This window comes from Heterodontus francisci, chromosome 19 (genome assembly GCF_036365525.1).
Source record: "Heterodontus francisci isolate sHetFra1 chromosome 19, sHetFra1.hap1, whole genome shotgun sequence".
In the NCBI taxonomy this organism is placed as follows: Eukaryota; Metazoa; Chordata; class Chondrichthyes; order Heterodontiformes; family Heterodontidae; genus Heterodontus; species Heterodontus francisci.
Window position 1 is genome coordinate 91,288,883 of NC_090389.1, and position 14,017 is coordinate 91,302,899.

General features: G+C 46.6%; 1 protein-coding gene across 1 annotated transcript in view; it reads left to right on the top strand.

Annotated features, from left to right (window-relative positions):
• The window catches only part of LOC137380301 (sodium- and chloride-dependent creatine transporter 1-like), a 303,113-nt gene that overhangs the window by 236,416 nt on the left and 52,680 nt on the right, over positions 1-14,017 (top strand). The gene's annotated exons all lie outside the window — the stretch shown is intronic.

Here is a 14,017-nt window from a genome sequence, read left to right on the forward strand (position 1 = left end):
AGGGAGTTGGTCAATGTCCTTAGGAGGGGTAAATTGGCCAGAAAAGAGAGAACAAAGTAAAAATTAAAGCACCCATGGGTAATGATCCTTTACTCATGGGCATAGGAGGGCCAGGTATCACTGTTGTAGCTGCCAATCACTGCCAGCAATGGAGCTGGTACTAGTTTATCAATATACCAGGGAATGCTCTCTATTCTACACAACCTTAAACCAGATGAATGCAGTTAAAAAAAAACTGGGACTGGTCTGAGCGTGTCTGGCATGAGCAAGATTGACCATTAACAGTGACCACAGAGAGGAAGCTGGTCTGCTTTCCTTTTTCCAGCAATTGGATTTGATCCCACATCTCCCGACAGTGGCCTAAAACTGGTCGCCTAGGTTACAGCACAACTCACCAGCAATAGGGTGGCAAATTCTGACAGTGAGTGTGGGCCATCTGGACTAGCCCAGACCAGGGAGAGCTGCACAAATGCAAGGGCTATGTTCACCCACCCACCACACACACACACCCCTCACCCATACAGTGCCAATTACCATATACTCAGAGAGTGAGTGACAAGCATCTGGTAAAATACTTTTGTAATTAGCCTTAGAATCTTAAAGCACAAAAGGAGTCCATTCAGCCCATCATGCCTGTGCTGACTCTTTGAAAGAGCTGTTCAATTGTCCCACTTCCTTGCTTCTTTCCCATAGCCCTGCACATTTTTCCCATTCAAATATTTATCCAGCTCCCTTTTTGAAAGTTTCAGGCAGCTCATTCCAGATGACAACAACTCGCTGCGTAAAAATTTGGCTGTTTTTTTACAAGAATAAAAAAAGATCACTTGTAAGAAATTCATTGTTTCTGGATCATCCTTTCCTTTGCTGAGAGTGAGCTATACGGGGTCCGACTCACATTTTGTGCAACACACTCACACTTTACATTATGTGATATTTGAAATGTCACAGTAGAATTTTTGTTGTTTCCCACAGTTTGTAGATTTTAATATCAACAGCTGGATCTCACACTAGATCACAAACATATCTGTGACTGCTTCCATCTATGACATTTGGAGGTTCCTGATGATTTATCTAACTCTACGCAATTGATTAAGCAGGCACTCGTTCACTCGGCACAAACCGTGCTCTGGTGCCAGGGTACATTCCCCCCCCTTTCATTTGAATTGTGCATCCTTTCTGTGGTCCTGTTATTGTCTCCTGGAAGAGCCCTGGTGACTAGTGACGCACATTCCCCAGGTATGTCATTGCTGGTATAGTGTTGTACTTAGCTTGATTTTTGCCTCTCTCACTAGGAGAAAGTACTTTTTCCAGCCAGATCAATCTTGTCTGTAGTTATGGATCTGTTTGGGACACAGTTCTTGATGTGTCATGCTTTCCTGTTGGGTTCTGCACCTTCACATGATTGAGGTTGGCAGTTACTCTGAGCAGGACACCACACTGCAGTTCTACAGGTGCTAGGTGACAATAAATGCCAACTTGTCCCTTGTATCTTCCTGGCTGTCTTCCTCCATTTCCAGGGAGAGAAGGGGTGGCCATGGTTGCTAGTAAGATATATATCTTTAGGTCCTCTCATATGTGTTCACAAGTCTGATCTACTTTACTGACCTACCTACCTGCTGTATTTTACTAGCCTGTTTATAGCTAAGATCTAGTGTTTATGCAATAGCCCAGGCTTTCAGGAACTTGATCTTCACTTGCAGGTAAGCTTATCAGATGATAGAGGATGATATGGTGTCTGTACTTACTTCCTCTTCCTACCCAACTGCTCCCTCTTAGGAAGGAATGTAAGAAATAGGAGCAGGAGTAGGCCATTCAGCTTGTTGAGTCTGATCATCTATCTCAATGCCACTTTCCTGCACTATCCCCATATCCTTTGATGTCATTAGTATCCAGATATCTATCGAACATCTGTCTTGAACATGCTCAATGATTGAGCTTCCACAGCCCTCTGGGTAGACAATTTCACAGATTCACCACCCTCTGAGTAAAGAAATTTCTCCTCATCTCAGTCTTAAATGACCTGTCCCTTATTCTGAGACTGTGTCCCCTGGTTCTAGACTCACCGGCCAGAGGAAACATCCTATCCACATCTACCCTGTCACACCCTGGAAGAAATTAAGTTTCAATGAGATCACCTCTTATTCTTTGAAACTCTAGAGAATACAGGCCTAGTTTCTGCAATCTCTCCTCATAAAACAATCCCGCCATCCCAGGGATCAGTCTGGTGAACCTCCATTGCACTCCCCCTATGGCAAGTATATCCTTCCTTAGATAAGGAGATCAAAGCTGTACACAATACTCCAGGTGCGGTCTCACCAGGGCTTTATACAATTGAAAAAATACATCTCTACTCCTGTATTCAAATCCCCTTGTGATGAAGGCCAACATACTATTTGCCTCTCTAATTGCTTACTGTAGCTGCATACTAGCTTTTAGTGACTCGTGAACAAGGACACGCAGGTCTCTTTGGACATCAACACTTCCCAACCTCTCACCATTTAAGAAATACTCTGTCTTTCTGTTTTTTCCTCCAAAGTGGTCACACTTATTCACATTATATTTCATCTGCCATGTTCTTGCCCATTCACTTAGCCTCTCCAAATCCCCTTGAAGCCTCTTTGCACCCTCCTCACAACTTACATTCCCTCCTAGTTTTGTGTCATCAGCAAATTTGGAAATATTACATTTGGTCCCCACATCCAAATCATTTATATATATTTTGTAAACAGCTGTGGTCCAAGCACTGATCCTTGCAGTACCCCACTATTAACAGCCTGCCATCCTGAGAATGACCCATTTATTTCTACTCTCTGCTGTCTGTCTGTTTACCAATACTCAATCCATACCAGTATATTACCCCCAATCCCATGTGCTCTAATCTTGTTTACTAACCTCCTGTGTGGGACCTTATCAAAAGCCTTCCGAAAATCAAAATACACCACATCCACTGGTTCTCCTTTATCTATGCTACAAGTAACATCCTCCAACAGGTTTGTCAAACATGTTTTCCCTTTCACAAATCCATGTTGACTCTACCCAATCATAATCATTATTTTCTAAGTGTCTGGTTATCACATCCTTTAGAATAGATTCTAACATTTTCCCTACAACTGACGTCAAACTAACAGTTCTTTTGTTCTCCATTTTCTCTCTCGCTCCTTTCTTAAATAGTGGGGTTACATTTACTACTTTCCAGTCTGCAGGAATCCTTCCAGAATCTATAGAATTTTGAAAGATAACCACCAATACATCCACTATCTCTATAACCACCTCCTTCAGTACTCTGGGATGTAGCTCATCTGGTCCAGAGGATTTATCAACTTTCAATCCAATTACTTTTTTGAGTACTACCTCTTTATTGATACGAATTACTTCCAGTTCCTCATTTTTACAAGTCTCTTGGTTCCCTAGTATTTCTGGGAGATTTTCTGTGTCTTCCTCCATGAAGACAGACACAGAGTAATTGTTAAATCTCTCCACCATTTCCTCATTCTCCACCACAAACTCTCTTGTCTCCGTCTGCAATGGACCCACATTCGTCCTTGCAAATCACTTCCTTTTCACATACCTAAAGAAGATTTTACAGTCCGCCTTTATGTTTCTCGCTAGCTTGCATTCATATCCTCTTTTCCCTTTATCAGTTTCTTCCTACACCACCACTTCTAAACTGTACAGACTCAAGGAGAGGTTTCACCTTCAGTGTTGAGCTGCCTTTTTACATCCTAAACCAACTTCAACTTTTCCCTTCCTTTCTCAGGCATTTGTTAATTTCTGGGCCGTTTACATGATGAACAGCAAGTAACTATTGATCATGTGTGGCCAAGAAGATTGAGTATGGCTTTTCCCAGAGAACTCTTTATCCCAAATAATGTCTGGAGCTAAGTCTTCTCCTCAGAATGCGAGTTCAATACCAACTAGCCTTGAAGAGAGATATTTTTTCCTTATTGGACCATCAATGGAAATAGTGAACCGTATTGGTTCAGTTAAGGTTCAATCCATCTAGGGTTGATTTCATTGGCTCCAACTGGAATGCCATCTAATTCCTAGGAGGCTTTTCCATGTAACTGAGGTTGAGACTGGGCAGGAGACTCACTGAGACAAAGCTTTAGTCTGAACTGCACACAGTAACAGTCCTGAGTATTTTCCACCCTGTTTAACATGCATGGATGCTGATTGTCTTATTAACCGATTATTGCCAGCTGTTTTTTTCACCTTAGCACTTTATCCAGTAACTCCATCGTGTTCGGAATGAACCCACCTGATTTCCCCGCCCACAATAATAAACACTGTGGCTGTTTCAGTGATTGGGCACCACATCGCAATCTTTACTTCCTCACATTTTCCCTTCAATTTATGTCACTCCGCAGTCACCTTCTGGTACTTCACCTGAGTGTTTGAGAGGCAGGACACTGGATGTTGGCAGGTATGAACTGCCTGGCGGAGAGGGTCTTGAAGCTGAGTTCAGTTCTGTCACTGTTTCAAGTACGCAAACGTGGGGGACGAGGAGGGGGTGGGTCACTGGTTACAAATCAGAAACAGGCACTGAGACTTCCTGCTCACCTCAGCTCCTTCCTGCTCTGCATGATATAGTACAGCGCTGGTGTACACTTGAGAATTCGTGCCAGTTTAAAAAAACACTCTGACATGAAACTGACCATGAAGCTGTTGGATTGTCGAAAAAACCCAACTAATGTTCTTTAGGGAAGGAAACCTGCGGTCCTTACCCGGTCTGGGCGGCTATGTTACTCCAGTCCCCACACCAACATAGTTGACCCTTAACTGACCTCTGAAGCAACCCATTCAGTGTATCAAATGTAACCAGCAGTTCACGAGGTTGGACCCACCACCTTCTCAGAAGAATTAGGGATCCCTCGCACTCCCCAACTCAAAGAATCCACTGTCACAGGTTGTCTCTAGCTTTTCTTAGCTGCTGGATGACCTTTGGAGAAGCTGGTAGCGTTTTGAAATTTCAGGAAGCTTTGTGGAATTTACTGTACCCTGGCACTTAAATGCTTGAAGCATTCAGGAATATTCATTGCATTGCCATTGGAGAAAAAGTCAGCAGAAGTCCTCATACAGACTTAATGAGTCTATTGGGCCCACATTCCACCTTCAAAAGGCTTGCAACCTGTGTCTCGATGCCAGTGAGACTTAACCTATTTCATTGCATCTCACTCTTAACCTCCATGCTATCTTGTAATGTGTTGTGCAATTTCTCTCTCTTGTTCAATCACCTCACCACTGGAGGGCTGAACCCTGGTTTTGGGACACAAGACATTAATGAACAGCCCAAGAATGAAGCTTATCTAATGTGCCTGAAGTCAGATTTATTTCTGGAGTGAATGTGGCCTGAATTACTGGACAGCCAGTATGTCCGAACATACAGACTGCAGCAGAGCCCTGGGTCTGTGTACAGATCAGCCAGTTGTGATCTCATTGGAGTACAGCACTCACTCTCTATTGCTTATATTTGATGCTTTATGTTGTTTAAGTTTGGCTAGGCTCTCTACATTTAATAGTAATCTTTACTGACAAGATAATTCTGAAACGGTTTACACTTCCTTTAACTGCTGGTGTTTTGAGTTTATGGTGAAGGTCAGGATTAACTGACTGGGAGCAGCTGCATATGGCAAGTTATGAAGTACTTTCAGCAGCGAAAGGATAATCGCGGTTTTTAATACAAACTTTCTTCTGTTCCTCCCGCTGCTTCTAGTGGACACTGACTGTCCAATCAGAATCTGGAATGAAGTGAGTTTCAATCCAGGGAGATAACACACTCGGCCCATGTGCTAGTAAGGAGTTACCTGTAGATGGGAATGTGTGAGGAAGGAGTTACCTGTAGATGGGAATGTGTGAGGAAGGAGTTACCTGTAGATGGGAATGTGCGAGCAAGGAGTTACCTGTAGATGGGAATGTGCGAGTAATGAGTTACCTGTAGATGGGAATGTGCGAGCAAGGAGTTACCTGTAGATGGGAATGTGTGAGGAAGGAGTTACCTGTAGATGGGAATGTGCGAGCAAGGAGTTACCTGTAGATGGGAATGTGCGAGTAAGGAGTTACCTGTAGATGGGTATGTGCGAGTAAGGAGTTACCTGTAGATGGGAATGTGCGAGTAAGGAGTTACCTGTAGATGGGAATGTGCGAGTAAGGAGTTACCTGTAGATGGGTACGTGCGAGTAAGGAGTTACCTGTAGATGGGTACGTGCGAGTAAGGAGTTACCTGTAGATGGGTAAGTGCGAGTAAGGAGTTACCTGTAGATGGGTATGTGCCAGTAAGGAGTTACCTGTAGATGGGTATGTGCCAGTCAGGAGTTATCTGTAGATGGGTATGTGCCAGTAAGGAGTTACCTGTAGATGGGTATGTGCCAGTAAGGAGTTATCTGTAGATGGGTATGTGCCAGTAAGGAGTTACTTGCAGATGGGACTGTGCCAGCAGAGAGTTGCCTGCAGATGGGTATGTGTCAGTAGGGAGTTACCTGTAGATGGGTATGTGCCAGTAAGGAGTTATCTGTAGATGGGTATGTGCCAGTAAGGAGTTATCTGTAGATGGGTATGTGTCAGTAGGGAGTTACCTGTAGATGGGACTGTGCCAGCAGAGAGTTGCCTGTAGATGGGTATGTGTCAGTAGGGAGTTAACTGTAGATGGGTATGTGCCAGTAAGGAGTTATCTGTAGATGGGTATGTGTCAGTAGGGAGTTACCTGTAGATGGGACTGTGCCAGCAGAGAGTTGCCTGGAGATGGGTATGTGTCAGTCGGGAGTTACCTGTAGATGGGACTGTGCCAGCAGAGAGTTGCCTGTAGATGGGTATGTGTCAGTAGGGAGTTACCTGTAGATGGGTATGTGCCAGTAAGGAGTTATCTGTAGATGGGTATGTGCCAGCAGAGAGTTGCCTGCAGATGGGTATGTGTCAGTAGGGAGTTACCTGTTGATGGGTTTGTGTCAGTAGGGAGTTACCTGTAGATGGGTATGTGTCAGTTGGAAGTTACCTGTTGATGGGTATGTGTCAGTAGGGAGTTACCTGTAGATGGGTATGTGCCAGCAGAAAGTTGCCTCTAGATGGGTATGTGTCAGTAGGGAGTTACCTGTTGATGGGCATGTGCCAGTAGGGAGTTACTTGTAGATGGGTATGTGCAAGCAGAAAGTTGCCTGTAGATGGGTATGTGTCAGTAGGGAGTTACCTGTTGATGGGCATGTGCCAGTAGGGAGTTGCTTGTAGATGGGACTGTGCCAGCAGAGAGTTGCCTGTAGATGGGTATGTGTCAGTCGGGTGTTACCTGTGGATGGGTATGTGCCAGAGGGAGCTACCTGTAGATGGGTATATGCCAGCAGGGAGTTACCTGTAGATGGGCATGCACCAGTAGGGAGTTACCTGTAGATCGGTATATGCCAGCAGGGAGCTACCTGTAGATGGGTATGTGCTAGTAAGGAGTTACCTGTAGATGGGTATGTGCCAGTTGGGAGTTACCTGTAGATGGGTATGTGTCAGTAGAGAGTTACCTGTCGATGGGTATGTGGCAGCAGAGAGTTACCTGTAGATGGGTATGTTTCAGTAGGGAGTTACCTGTACATGGGAATGTGCCAGCAGAGAGTTGCCTGTACATGGGTATGTGTCACTCGGGAGTTACCTGTAGATGGGTTTGTGTCAGTTGGGAGTTACCTGTAGATGGGTATGTGTCAGTAGGGAATTACCTGTAGATGGGTATGTGTCAGTGGAGAGTTACCTGTCGATGGGCATGTGTCAGTAGGGAGTTACCTGTAGATGGGTATGTGCCAGCAGAGAGTTGCCTGGAGATGGGTATGTGTCAGTAGGGAGTTACCTGTAGACGGGAATGTGCCAGCAGAGAGTTACCTGTAGATGGGTATGTGCCAGCAGAGAGTTGCCTGTGGATGGGTATGTGTCAGTTGGGAGTTACCTGTTGATGGGTATGTGTCAGTAGGGAGTTACCTGTTGATGGGTATGTGTCAGTAGGGAGTTACCTGTAGATGGGTATGTGCCAGCAGAGAGTTGCCTGCAGATGGGTATGTGTCAGTAGGAAGTTACCTGTAGATGGGTATGTGCCAGCAGAGGGTTGCCTGTAGATTGGTATGTGTCAGTCGCGAGTTACCTGTAGTTGGGTATGTGCCAGCAGAGAGTTGCCTGTTGATGGGTATGTGTCACTCGGGAGTTACCTGTAGATGGGTTTGTGTCAGTAGGGAGTTACCTGTAGATGGGTATGTGTCAGTTGGGAGTTACCTGTAGATGGGTATGTGTCAGTCGGGAGTTACCTGTAGACGGGAATGTGCCAGCAGAGAGTTGCCTGTAGATTGGTATGTGTCAGTTGGGAGTTACCTGTAGATGGGTATGTGTCAGTAGGGACTTACCTGTAGATGGGTATGTGTCAGTAGGGAGTTACCTGTAGATGGGTACGTGTCAGTAGGAAGTTACCTGTTGATGGGTATGTGTCTGTAGGGAGTTACCTGCAGATGGGTATGTGCCAGCAGAAAGTTGCCTGTAGATGGTATGTGTCAGTAGGGAGTTACCTGTAGATGGGTATGTGTCGGTAGGGAGTAACCTGTTGATGGGTATGTGTCAGTAGGGAGTTACCTGTAGATGGGTATGTGCCAGCAGAGAGTTGCCTGGAGATGGGTATGTGTCAGTAGGGAGTTACCTGTAGATGGGAATGTGCCAGCAGAGAGTTACCTGTAGATGGGTATGTGCCAGCAGAGAGTTGCCTGTGGATGGGTATGTGCCAGTTGGGAGTTACCTGTTGATCGGTATGTGTCAGTAGGGAGTTACCTGTTGATGGGTATGTGTCAGTAGGGAGTTACCTGTAGATGGGTATGTGCCAGCAGAGAGTTGCCTGTAGATGGGTATGTGTCAGTAGGGAGTTACCTGTAGATGGGTTTGTGCCAGCAGAGGGTTGCCTGTAGATGACTATGTGTCAGTCGCGAGTTACTTGTAATTGGGTATGTGCCAGCAGAGAGTTGCCTGTAGATGGGTATGTGTCACTCGGGAGTTACCTGGAGATGGGTTTGTGTCAGTAGGGAGTTACCTGTAGATGGGTATGTGTCAGTTGGGAGTTACCTGTAGATGGGTATGTGTCAGTCGGGAGTTACCTGTAGATGGGAATGTGCCAGCAGAGAGTTGCCTGTAGATGGGTATGTGTCAGTTGGGAGTTACCTGCAGATGGGTATGTGTCAGTAGGGAGTTACCTGGACATGGGAATGTGTCAGTTGGGAGTTACCTGTAGATGGGAATGTGCCAGCAGAGAGTTGCCTGCAGATGGGTATGTGTCATTTGGGAGTTACCTGTAGATGGGTATGTGTCAGTAGGGACTTACCTGTAGATGGGTATGTGTCAGTAGGGAGTTACCTGTTGATGGGTTTGTGTCAGTAGGGAGTTACCTGTAGATGGGTAAGTGTCAGTAGGAAGTTACCTGTTGATGGGTATGTGTCTGTAGGGAGTTACCTGTAGATGGGTATGTGCCAGCAGAAAGTTGCCTGTAGATGGTATGTGTCAGTAGGGAGTTACCTGTAGATGGGTATGTGTCAGTAGGGAGTTACCTGTTGATGGGTATGTGTCAGTAGGGAGTTCCCTGTTGATGGGTATGTGCCAGTAAGGAGTTACCTGTAGATTGGTATGTGCCAGCAGAGTGTTGCCTGTCGATGGGTATGTGCCAGTTGGGACTTTCCTGTAGATGGGAATGTGCCAGCCGAGAGTTACCTGTAGATGCGTATGTGTCAGTAGGGAGTTACCTGTAGATGGGAATGTGCCAGCAGAGAGTTCCCTGTTGATGGGTATGTGTCAGTAGTGAGTTACCTGGAGATGGGTAAATGCCAGCAGAGAGTTACCTGTAGATCGGTATGTGTCAGTAGGGAGTTACCTGTTGATGGGTATGTGTCAGTAGGGAGTTACCTGTAGATGGGTGTGCCAGCAGAGAGTTGCCTATCGATGGGTATGTGTCAGTAGGGAGTTACGTCTAGATGGGTAAATGCCAGCAGAGAGTTACATGTAGATGGGTATGTGTCAGTAGGGAGTTACCTGTAGATGGGTATGTGCCAGCAGAGAGTTACCTGTAGATGGGTATGTGCCAGCAGAGTGTTGCCTGGAGTTGGGTATGTGCCAGTTGGGAGTTACCTGTAGATGGGTATGTGTCAGTAGGGAGTTACCTGTTGATGGGTATGTGTCAGTAGAGAGTTACCTGTAGATGGGTAAATGCCAGCAGAGAGTTACCTGTAGCTGGGTATGTGTCAGTAGGGAGTTACCTGTAGATGGGTAAGTGCCAGCAGAGAGTTGCCTGTAGATGGGTATGTGTCAGTAGGGAGTTACCTGTAGATGGGTAAATGCCAGCAGAGAGTTACCTGTAGATGGGTATGTGTCAGTAGGGAGTTACCTGTTGATGGGTGTGTGTCAGTAGGGATTTACCTGTAGATGGGTAAGTGCCAGCAGAGAGTTACCTGTAGATGGGTATGCGTCAGTAGGGAGTTACCTGTAGATGGGTAAGTGCCAGCAGAGAGTTGCCTGTAGATGGGTATGTGTCAGTAGGGAGTTACCTGTAGATGGGTAAATGCCAGAAGAGTTACCTGTAGATGGGTATGTGTCAGTAGGGAGTTACCTGTTGATGGGTGTGTGTCAGTAGGGATTTACCTGTAGATGGGTAAGTGCCAGCAGAGAGTTGCCTGTAGATGGGTATGTGTCAGTAGGGAGTTACCTGTAGATGGGTATGTGCCAGCAGAGAGTTGCCTGTGGATGGGTATGTGCCAGTTGGGAGTTACCTGTTGATGGGTATGTGCCAGCAGAGAGTTGCCTGTAGATGGGTATGTGTCAGTAGGGAGTTACCTGTAGATGGGTTTGTGCCAGCAGAGGGTTGCCTGTAGATGGCTATGTGTCAGTCGCGAGTTACTTGTAATTGGGTATGTGCCAGCAGAGAGTTGCCTGTAGATGGGTATGTGTCACTCGGGAGTTAACTGTAGATGGGTTTGTGTCAGTAGGGAGTTACCTGTAGATGGATATGTGTCAGTTGGTAGTTACCTGTAGATGGGAATGTGCCAGCAGAGAGTTGCCTGTAGATGGGTATGTGTCAGTTGGGAGTTACCTGTAGATGGGTATGTGTCAGTAGGGAGTTACCTGGACATCGGAATGTGTCAGTTGGGAGTTACCTGTAGATGGGAATGTGCCAGCAGAGAGTTACCTGTAGATGGGTATGTGTCAGTAGGGACTTACCTGTACATGGGTATGTGTCAGTCGGGAGTTACCTGTAGCTGGGAATGTGCCAGCAGAGAGTTGCCTGTACATGGGTATGTGTCACTCGGGAGTTACCTGTAGATGGCTTTGTGTCAGTTGGGAGTTACCTGTAGATGGGTATGTGTCAGTAGGGAATTACCTGTAGATGGGTAGGTGTCAGTGGAGAGTTACCTGTCGATGGGTATGTGTCAGTAGGGAGTTACCTGTAGATGGGTGTGTGCCAGCAGAGAGTTGCCTGTAGATGGGTATGTGTCAGTAGGGAGTTACCTGTAGATGTGAATGTGCCAGCAGAGAGTTACCTGTAGATGGGTATGTGCCAGCAGAGAGTTGCCTGTGGATGGGTATGTGCCAGTTGGGAGTTACCTGTCGATGGGTATGTGTCAGTAGGGAGTTACCTGTAGATGGGTAAATGCCAGCAGAGAGTTACCTGTAGATGGGTATGTTTCAGTAGGGAGTTACCTGTTGATGGGTGTGTGTCAGTAGGGATTTACCTGTAGACGGGTATGTGCCAGCAGAGAGTTACCTGTTGATGGGTTTGTGTCAGTAGGGAGTTACCTGAAGATGGGTACGTGTCAGTAGGAAGTTACCTGTTGATGGGTATGTGTCTGTAGGGAGTTACTGTAGATGGGTATGTGTCAGTAGGGAGTTACCTGTAGATGGGAATGTGTCAGCAGGGACTTACCTGTAGACGGGAATGTGCCAGCAGAGAGTTACCTGTAGATGGGTATGTGTCAGTAGAGAGTTCCCTGTTGATGGGTATGTGTCAGTAGTGAGTTGCCTGGAGATGGGTAAATGCCAGCAGAGAGTTACCTGTAGATGGGTATGTGTCAGTAGGGAGTTACCTGTTGATGGGTATGTGTCAGTAGGGAGTTACCTGTAGATGGGAATGTGCCAGCAGAGAGTTACCTGTAGATGGGTATGTGCCAGCAGAGTGTTGCCTGTAGTTGGGTATGTGCCAGTTGGGAGTTACCTGTGGATGGGTATGTGTCAGTAGGGAGTTACCTGTAGATGGGTAAATGCCAGCAGAGAGTTACCTGTAGATGGGTATGTGTCAGTAGGGAGTTACCTGTTGATGGGTATGTGTCAGTAGGGAGTTACCTGTAGATGGGAATGTGCCAGCAGAGAGTTACCTGTAGATGGGTATGTGCCAGCAGAGTGTTGCCTGTAGTTGGGTATGTGCCAGTTGGGAGTTACCTGTGGATGGGTATGTGTCAGTAGGGAGTTACCTGTAGATGGGTAAATGCCAGCAGAGAGTTACCTGTAGATGGGTATGTGTCAGTAGGGAGTTACCTGTTGATGGGTGTGTGTCAGTAGGGATTTACCTGTGGATGGGTAAGTGCCAGCAGAGAGTTACCTGTAGATGGGTATGTGCCAGCAGAGTGTTGCCTGTAGATGGGTAAGTGCCAGCAGAGAGTTGCCTGTAGATGGGTAAGTGTCAGTAGGGAGTTACCTGTAGATGGGTATGTGTCAGTAGGGAGTTACCTGTTGATGGGTGTGTGTCAGTAGGGATTTACCTGTAGATGGGTAAGTGCCAGCAGAGAGTTGCCTGTAGATGGGTATGTGTCAGTGGGGAGTTACCTGTTGATGGGAATGTGCCAGCAGAGAGTTTCCTGTAGATGGGTATGTGCCAGCAGAGAGTTGCCTGTGGATGGGTATCTGCCAGTTGGGAGTTACCTGTCGATGGGTATGTGTCAGTAGGGAGTTACCTGTTGATGGGTATGTGTCAGTAGGGAGTTACCTGTAGATGGGTATGTGCCAGCAGAGAGTTGCCTGTAGATGGCTATGTGTCAGTAGGGAGTTACCTGTTGACGGGTATGTGCCAGCAGAGAGTTGCCTGTAGATGGGTATGTGTCAGTCGCGAGTTACCTGTAGTTGGGTATGTGCCAGCAGAGAGTTGCCTGTTGATGGGTATGTGTCACTCGGGAGTTACCTGTTGATGGGTTTGTGTCAGTAGGGAGTTACCTGTAGATGGGTATGTGTCAGTCGGGAGTTACCTTTAGATGGGAATGTGCCAGCAGACAGTTGCCTGTAGATGGGTATGTGTCAGTTGGGAGTTACCTGTAGATGGGTATGTGTCAGTAGGGAGTTACCTGGACATCGGAATGTGTCAGTTGGGAGTTACCTGTAGATGGGAATGTGCCAGCAGAGAGTTGCCTGTAGATTGATATGTGTCAGTTGGGAGTTACCTGTAGATGGGTATGAGTCAGTAGGGACTTACCTGTACATGGGTATGTGTCAGTCGGGAGTTACCTGCAGATGGGAATGTGCCAGCAGAGAGTTGCCTGTAGATGGGTATATGTCAGTTGGGAGTTACCTGTAGATGGGTAGGTGTCAGTAGGGAGTTACCTGTAGATGGGTATGTTTCAGTAGGGAGTTACCTGTACATGGGAATGTGCCAGCAGAGAGTTGCCTGTACATGGGTATGTGTCACTCGGGAGTTACCTGTCGATGGGTTTGTGTCAGTAGGGAATTACCTGTAGATGGGTATGTGTCAGTGGAGAGTTACCTGTCGATGGTTATGTGTCAGTAGGGAGTTACCTGTCGATGGGTCTGTGCCAGCAGAGAGTTGCCTGTAGATGGGTATGTGTCAGTAGGGAGTTAGCTGTAGACGGGTATGTGCCAGCAGAGAGTTGCCTGTAGATGGGTATGTGTCAGTCGCGAGTTACCTGTAGTTGGGTATGTGCCAGCAGTGAGTTGCCTGTTGATGGGTATGTGTCACTCGGGAGTTACCTGTAGATGGGTTTGTGTCAGTAGGGAGTTACCTGTAGATGGGTATGTGTCAGTTGGTAGT